Genomic DNA, 8,701 nt, shown 5'->3' with positions numbered 1-8,701 from the left:
GGCCATCTGCCAGCCCAGGCACATGGCCATTGCTGTTATCAGAATGTTCCCAGGCACAGCACAGTAAGATGATAAGCAGCACAGCAAGCAGCGAAAGCAAAAAGCAGCCACTAATGAGCACTAGACTCTAATATACAGGAAGGCAAGCAAGTCCTATGGCAAGCACAGAAGCCTGTCAGTTAATAGCTGACCAGCAATAACAGCTATAAATTCAATCTAGCACATTTCAATTAAATCTGTCATTATCTTGAACCCTTTGAGCCTCACCTTGGGCGCCAAAAAGGACTGTCGTGGTTTAACCCCAGCCAGCAGCTAAGCACCGCACAGCCGCTCACTCATTCTCCCCACAGTGGGATGGGGGAGAGAATCGGAAGAGTAAAAGTGAGAAAACTCGTGGGTTGAGATGAAGACAGTTTAATAAGCAAAAGCTGCGCACACAAGCAAAGCAAAACAAGGAATTCATTCCCTCCTTCCCATCAGCAGGCAGGTGTTCAGCCATATCCAGGAAAGCAGGGCTCCATCATGCGAAACGGTTACTTGGGAAAACAAATGCAAGCACTCTGAATGTGTCCCCCCCAACCCTTCCTTCTTCCCCCAGCTTTCTATGCTGAGCATGATGTCGTATGGTATGGAATAGCCCTTTGGTCAGCTGGGGTCAGCTGTCCCAGCCGTGTCCCCTCCCAGCTTCTTGTGCACCCCCAGCCTCCTCGCTGGTGGGGTGGGGTGAGGAGCAGAAAAGGCCTTGACTCTGTGTAAGCACCGCTCAGCAGTAATGAAAACATCCCTGTGTTATCAACACTTTTTCCAGCACAAATCCAAAACGCAGCCCCATAGTAGCTACTGTGAAGAAAATTAACTCTATCCCAGCCAAAGCCAGCACACACCCTAAATGAGTTTACTGCTGAAGCAATGGGTGTGCTTGCTGTAAGGGCTTGGGGGCTTTTTAATATTGGAGTATTATAGGATTAAATATTCAGCTACCAATCTCTGATGTCAACCCCTTGGTAATAGGGGGAAGCAATGATGCTAAAAGCTTTTTCGATATGGTTTAGAGGCTGAGATATTGGTGTCTGAAAACATAACTCTAGGGATGTCAGCATCTGACAGTATAGTGTATATGGATGAGAACTGTTAGTGAACTCAAAATGACGGTTTCTAGTATGCATTGTTATATGTCTTCTGTCTTTAAATATAGCAGCTTTTTAGCTTTGTCACAGCTGTGGTTAAGATGATAGGCTGAGATGACACTCTTGCCTTGACTTTTCTTTAGATAGCAAGAGTTTATGGTGATCACTGGGAATTTATAATCAAGACTAGTTCAGGTTGAAGGGACCTTTGCAGGTCATCTAGTCCAGCCTTCTTCTGTCTTTCATGATGTCTAATTTGCTGAAGTGGTCCCTAATCCACTTGTTCTCTAGTCTGGGTCATGCTTCACTTGCACAGACTCTGCCACTACCTCAGGGAGGTCTGAGAGCAGACCTTCCCAGTCAGGTAGATGTTTTATACCTTGGCCTTTTTTTGTGCCCTTTGTTGATGGACCAACATTTTCCTTGCTACTGAGATACTTGTTGCTTTCTGCACCCCTTCTGTGTTTCAACTCCAGCCAAGCTTTTACTTTCCTATCCTCCTGTGTGCTCAGGCGTTGTCTCCATATTCCTCCTAAACAGCCTGTCCCCACTTCCACCTCCCGAACACTTCCTTTAAGTGTTTGAGCTCAGTCAGGAGTTCCCCCTTGGGCAGAGCTGGCCCCCTGCCAGGTTTGCTTGACTTCCTGCACACCAGAACGGGCTGTTCTGCTTTGAGTGGTTGTTCTTGGAGGCCAGCCGTCCCTCCTAGGTCCCTTTGCCTCAGCCTCCGATGGGATTCTGCCTTACCAGTTCCCTGAACAAGCCTAGATTTGCTCTTCCAAAGTTCAAGATCTATATTCAGCTACCTGCCTACCTCACTTCTTTCAGGATTTTTGTATTGCCATCTTATGATTGCTGCAGCCAAGGCTGTGATCAATCTTCACAGCTTTAACTAGTTCATCTTGATTAATGAGTAGCCGATTGAGCAGAGTGCCTCTCCAAATTTACCTGTCTATCAGTTTTTTCAAAAAGTTGTCCTCCAAGATTGGTGTCTTGGATTGCTTGCACCCTTCCTTGTTCCCCTCCCAGCAGATACTGTGGTGGTGAAAACTGGAGGGAGAAACAGGGCCTGCAATCAAAAGGCTTCTCCCAGATGATTATGGATGATTTCATCCACTTTCTCTCGATTTTGGCGGTCTGTAGCAGACACCTATCACACTATTACATTCATTGGCCTCCTCTCTTGTCCTGACCCATAAGCTTTTGACCAGTTTGTCACCTATTGCTTTGCAGAGCTCTGCATGTTCGGGTAATTTCTTTGCATAGAGCACAGCCCCAAGCTCTCTGTTTTTCTTTTTATCTTCCTGAAGAGCCATCATCCATCCATCCACCACAGCACTGCAGTCATGTAAACCATCCCATTGCATCTCTAATCCTTGAGATGATATAGCTTTGTGTCTGCACAGGGACTTCCAATTTCTTGTTTTGCAGCATTTGTTTGTGTACAGGCCCTTCTGAGAGGCCCTCTGTGATACACCTTGAGAGTGGGAGGGTGAGAGTCTCGGAAAAAGATTAGGGACACTGGCTACTATTTGTGCCTTAGTTTTCCTTTTCCATGGAACTGGTTCTGGTGTCACAGTGTTGATCTTTTTGTGAAGAACAGGAGCTGCTCTGCTTGTGTAGGAAATGCCAAGAATGTTGCTCCCAGGAACTGTTACCTCCTGGGAAAAAACCTTTCCAGGATCAGGTGAGTGAGCACATAGCGATACAGGCATTTCTCATCTGGCTGTTTTGCATGCAACTTCTATGACATGGGGCGGGTTTGTGTACCTGTCGAATGACTCTGGTCTACCTCTGATGGTTTGGGCATTGTTTAAGACAGTTTGCAAATATGCTAAATCCCAGACAACTTTACGTTTAATACATTCTTTCACCTACTTAATAGACTTGCACAAACGTGTGTACGTGTATGTTCTGTCTGTGATAACCTCTGTTCAGCCTTCTTCAAGCAGATTTTGCTTTTCTTCAATGTTTTTCCATATGGTGGACTCTGACTGTCCCACAGGGGATTAGAGAATTAGCCCCCAGTGAGGAAGAACTCTCCAGTGTAAGGGAGCAGAATCGGCTGGTGTCGGGCCCGTACTTCCTCCTCCTCTTCTCAGAAGCTGGAAGACTGCAGTTCCCTCCTCCCACATCCTCATCTCTGCTCAGATGTGCACAACTATTGATGATCAGATGTCATTTTTTTCATGTCCAGGGTTCTTCAGGTGAATTCCACCCAGGCTGTGATAGCTCCTAAATTGTGCCCTGACTATCTGAAGAGGAACTGTCCTAGAACAATTGCTAGGAGCTCAGTGCACACTTCCCCTGAGCACTTCTCCATAGCTGTGGAAGTTAAGATGTGCTCAATGGCTGTAGTATCTCAGTAACTTCTCTCTGGCCTTTCTCCGAGAGGGTTCTGCTATACATAATTTGAGAGACTCTTTCAAAAGAGAAACTAGTCAGTCATTGTGGCGTCGTGTGTCCGTGTCCTGTCCGTGTGTCGTTGTCCGTGTATGTGTCCCTCCCCCGCCCCCCCCCCCAAAAAAAAAAAAAAAATTTCTGTCCACTGTCAAATGGATTTCTCTTATGCTGGCTAAAACTCAAGAGATGTCTCCATGTTCTGTAACATATTTTGAACTCTGTGCTTCTATAGCACAGTAATTGTCTACTTTGTCATACCTATAGCTGTGCTGTGTTCCATGCACTATACAGCTGCTGTGACCAGATTGCTCAGTTTTAAGCTCTCCTTTACTGTACCTGCCTATAGCCAGGGGACTGCGTCTTGCAGGGCTTGGTTGTGGCGAAAACATTGCAACGAAGCAGACTGGAGAGTGATGGCAGCTGTAAAACCTTGGGATGGAGTGCCTTGCTGTGTCATTTTACTGCATGCAGCCTGTCACTAGACAGATGGGAAGATGGAAAGAGCCTGTTACTAGTGGATTCCTTTTCAAGGAGTAGACCTTTTCACATGCTTTGACAGTACAAGAATCTCTTCCTGTAACTTCCTCAGCTTACCACTTATCTGAGGGCATGTATGTTTTGATGAAATCATAGTAATGTGTTTTTCTTGTTTCTGTTGTGAAAGATTACCAGAGTAGTGTTTTGGGTAACTTCATTTTCTGATCTGCTATGTAATGACCACTCTGTCCTTGTCTGCTTGTCCCATGTTCAATACAGGCACCAAGACTTTACACACAAACAATTGTTGTTTCCTTTCCTCCTCTTTGATTAATGCTTTTTCATGTTTTATCAAACTTCTGGCTTCTTCCCACTTGTGGGGTCCTTAAAACATCATCTAACAAGTCATCATGTAAATTAAAGGTGACCATATTGCAGTAACAGGGTATTTGGTCCCAAGTAACTTCAAATACCAAGGTCTGTCAAAGCAAGCTCTGGCTCCATGCAGTCTCCCGTGTGTGTTTACCCTTCTGCACCCACTGCTAAGTTAAGCTTTATCCCCCCTCCACTTCACCCTCCGCTCTGAGCCCCTGGTGCATCAGCTGCATATCTCCGCTCCTGGCGCATCGGTCTCTGAGGAGGTGCCCAGAGGAATGGCCTCGCCTCTCGGCACCCTGCTGCTTTGTCCTCTCTTATGTCCCCCCTCGGTGGGGAAGGAAACACAGCTGCCAGAGAGCGTATCCGTGCCGTGGAAAGCAGGCCTGAGCCACAGTGGAAGGCTGAAGGAATAAAGAGGCAGCCCAAACTCGGACGGCCTCTCTGCTGCAGGCACAATACACCTGAGCTTCAGCCTTGGTTCAGCTCATCCTCCGTTGAAGCAAATACAGAGCTGCTATATTTGAGGAGATGAAAGGCAGGGAGTACCAGCAAGGGAGGAAGGACTTGCCTTAGGATTTCTTATTTCTCTGCAGCATGCCTCATGCCTCCGTGTAGAGAATGCCTGGTGTACCGATGTCTCCTTCGCTGCAGTGGTCTTGCCCCCAGCTAAGTCCACTTACACTTTCAGTGAAACAAGAGTCTCCTCTTGATGATATCATCATAAATACGCAGCCATAGTATGTATGCAAAGGAGCTGAACTGGTGCTTTGCTGGAGAGAGTCATTTCTTAACTTTGAGTGTGCTTATACTTGCAACCCTAATAACCTTTCACTGTAGTTCATGCTAGTAAACAAGTACCAAAAAAAAGTGCTCTGATAAGATTATTTTGCACTTAGGTTGCACTTTTCATATACGCATTCATGCTGAGGGCACGCATGGCATTTGTAAGGTCATCAGGAGGGTAAACTGCAGAGTCAAATGACTCGCTGAAAGCAATACAGTAAGTCACTGTCAGAGCCTGGAGCACTTCTGCCTTGTCCATGGGATCCTCTCCGTCTTCAAACCAGAGACCCATTTAAATATGGACTAAATGATTTTGTAGCGATAGTGAAACACACAAGTTGCTCATGCATCAAGCAAGTGGCATATCTGTGTGTGTTAGTATGGGCTAATCGTTATTTCTAAGAAGGGTTTTCCTGTTACTTTTGGTACTTTTCCTCCTTTCCCCCCATAGCTTTATTGTTTCACTTGGAACAAAAGATTGTTTTAAAAGCAAACTTTACCTTGCTACTGTAATACAGTTGCAAATACAAGTTTTAAAAAATTTCATACGATTCAAATGCAAAACGTGAATATATTTGGAACTACAATCAGGATCTGTCACTTGATTGAAAAACTATAATGTTCAAAACATGTTTAAGAAATGTGTTAATTATGCTGAAAAATGCTCTGTGCTTCATTTCTTACAGGATAGATTTGTCACCTGCTACAGAAGACTTTCTCACTTAATATTTTGATTTTAATATTTAAGTGAGCTTTTCTCACTTAATATTTTGAAAAGTGGTAGTATGGGGAAAAACTGTCTCATAATTTCCTGCAAAGCACTGTTTTGCCTTGGTAGGATGAAGGTCTTTCAACCAAACGATATTTCTCGATTTTTAGTGTTTGATTCTGCTCCAGTTCTTAGCAGAGCAATCATAATTTGAAGCTTGTTAGGTGCTTGTGGTTTCCAGCAGCGCAAGTGTAATGTAAAGCTGGAGTTCAGCCTAATGAATGCAGCGTTCTGTGTTTTTTCACTGCTAGAAAATGAATTTGAGCCATGAGGCACGGCAGAGGGGAAGATCAGTTCATTGTCATTTAAGAGCTATTAATTTGATATAAATGCTTTCGTTCTTCTAGCTGATCTCTTTTGAAATGTTTCCCAGTTTTAAGTGTTAAAACCGAATGAAGCAGACGAACCATACCCCTGCTTTATTTCTGCAAGCTGTGTGTTTCTCAATTACAGCTTTTGAGTGGGAGCAAAGACAGAGCACCTCGGCTGCAGGCAGCGTTGACGCTAACCTCTGCTCTTGACCATGAGGTTTCCAAACCCTTGTGGTGAAGGCTAGTACTGCTAATGATGTGCAAACGGTATCCCGCTAACAATTTCCACACCTCATTTGTCTTCCCTGCTATGCAGAAGACCTGCTTAGAATATCAGCATCCCTCAACCACGGTCTGGTTGTGGTGGCTTAACCTTGCAATAGCTCTAGCCAGCTCGGTAATTCCAGCCCACCGTTCATGTGTAGCTTGCTCATCTCGACAGGGGCATTCCCATGCACGGCTCCCATGCTGACAGTGGGTGTCTGTCTTTGTTCCTGTCTAGAAGGATTTTCATCTTTGGGTGCAGCCCCAGCTCCATGAAGCTGCTGATGAAATTCCCATTGACTTCAGTAGGGTTTGGCATTCCCCAGTTGTTCTTTCCTTCGTGCCTACGTTCATTCAGCACACGTTCAGCTCTGGTTTCTTGCTCAGCTCTTCTCTAGCCCTTCCTCCTCCACTCTTGTCTCCTTAAAAGATGATAGAGGCACAGAAATAGCACTTTCTGCAGTCTTCAGAGGGGTTATTTTGTGGTTTCCTGGAGAGTCTAAGCTTGCGTGTAGCTTGCTTGTCAGTCCTTTTTTTTTTTTTTTTTTCTCTCTCTCTCTCTCTTTTGAAATTTTTATGCTATAGGCCCAGCCTCACAGGAAACCATCTTTAACCAAACCACAGCAACAGAATTATCACATTTACCCCCCCTCCCCAAAACTGTCTGAAAGATCACATAGGTGGCACAGTTTCACAGCCCTAAGAATTTCACTGCTTTGCAATGGGAATGCACACGCTGGGTAGGAAATCCCAAGACGTTCCACTGACTCTTCCTCAAAGGGCCAGCACTCGTTAGGCTCATATCCATTCCTCCTAGGGCTTGGGGGTGGTTTTTTTTTTTGCTGGGGTGAGGGGAGGAGGGACAGTGCTTCTACCTTCATCACAGTGCACTTCAAAACAGCAGGAGTTCCTTTCCAGGTTGTGTGTGCGCTGAAGGGGTCATGTGTCGAGGTCATGCTGGGTTTTGACTAGAGCGGTTGAAAATTCAGACACCAGTTGGAACCTTTTTGCACTTGCCATTTGTTGCCTGCCATCACGATCCTTCTCTTTCCTATGCCTGATGGCTTTTCATTTTTACTAAGATGTAAGCTCACTTAGCATCAGTACAGAATCAGAGATTCCTTCAGTTACACTAGCGATGCCCTGCTTGGGGCGTCTGCCGGTTATCCGTAGTTGCATTCTCTATTCATCTTTGTCCTCCACAAGCCTTTATGGTTGGGTTTGGGTTTTTTCTGCTAAAAGGTAGTGCTACCTGTCAAGCGTTCTTTCAACATGCTGTCTCTGATTTTAGATAATGCTGTTATATTGGCTAGTCATGTACTGAGCACAAACAAAAGATCACTGAAGATATCCATCTCAATAATGGTGTTATTTGATTGAACTCAGTTAGTTTTAAATGCTACTTTTTAGCAAAAAGATGTGTATCACTGCTGTTAAGTGGTAACTCTCCATGGGATCAGGAGAAACAAAATTCTGTGTTTTCCCTGTGCCATAGCCTATTTTATGAGCATGAAAAAAAATCACAAGTTGTGTCGTATTCAGTTTTTGGGCTGTTAAAGGATGGTAATCACTCATTAGCTCCATTTCATGGTACAAGGAATCATTTGAACAAAACCCAAAGGAGGTACCATAGTAAGATAGCAGCGAGTCAGAACTGAAACTTGGAATTTATGTGGAAGAGTCTTGACCCTGTCTTGTCTAGAAGTAAACAAGCACCTGAAGCTGTTCCTGTTTTCTCTCTCACATCCAGGAATATTTCCACAGAAATGACAACATCCTCATAGAACAATAACGTAACTTTTTCTGATAAAACAATGAGGCCTTGTAGATAAAATAAGAAACGGTGGGTTTGCGTGACACTCCAGCTCATCCACTGGAAGGCTTTCTTCCTGTGCCGTTCCTTTTGTTTAATTTGGTCTTCTCAGAATTCTCAAGTTTATCTGAATTTTCCAACTTTCCTCTGATTTATCCAGCTTTCGCAGTTCATTGTCTGAACTAATTCCACCTCTCTCCTTTATTGTCAAGATTTGTAACAAGTTAGTGGAAGGCCAAATTCTGCTTCTAGTGTTGGTTGACCACATAAGAAATGACTTTGTCTACCCTTTTTAAATGAGTATTTATTTCCTATAATAAATAATACCTTTCTTATAATCTCTTTAGGTCTGGTCACTATACTGCATCTTTTTGTA

The sequence above is a fragment of the Platalea leucorodia genome (assembly GCF_965183815.1).
Source record: "Platalea leucorodia genome assembly, chromosome: 6".
Lineage (NCBI taxonomy): Eukaryota > Metazoa > Chordata > Aves > Pelecaniformes > Threskiornithidae > Platalea > Platalea leucorodia.
Note: the sequence above shows the minus strand (reverse complement) of the source record.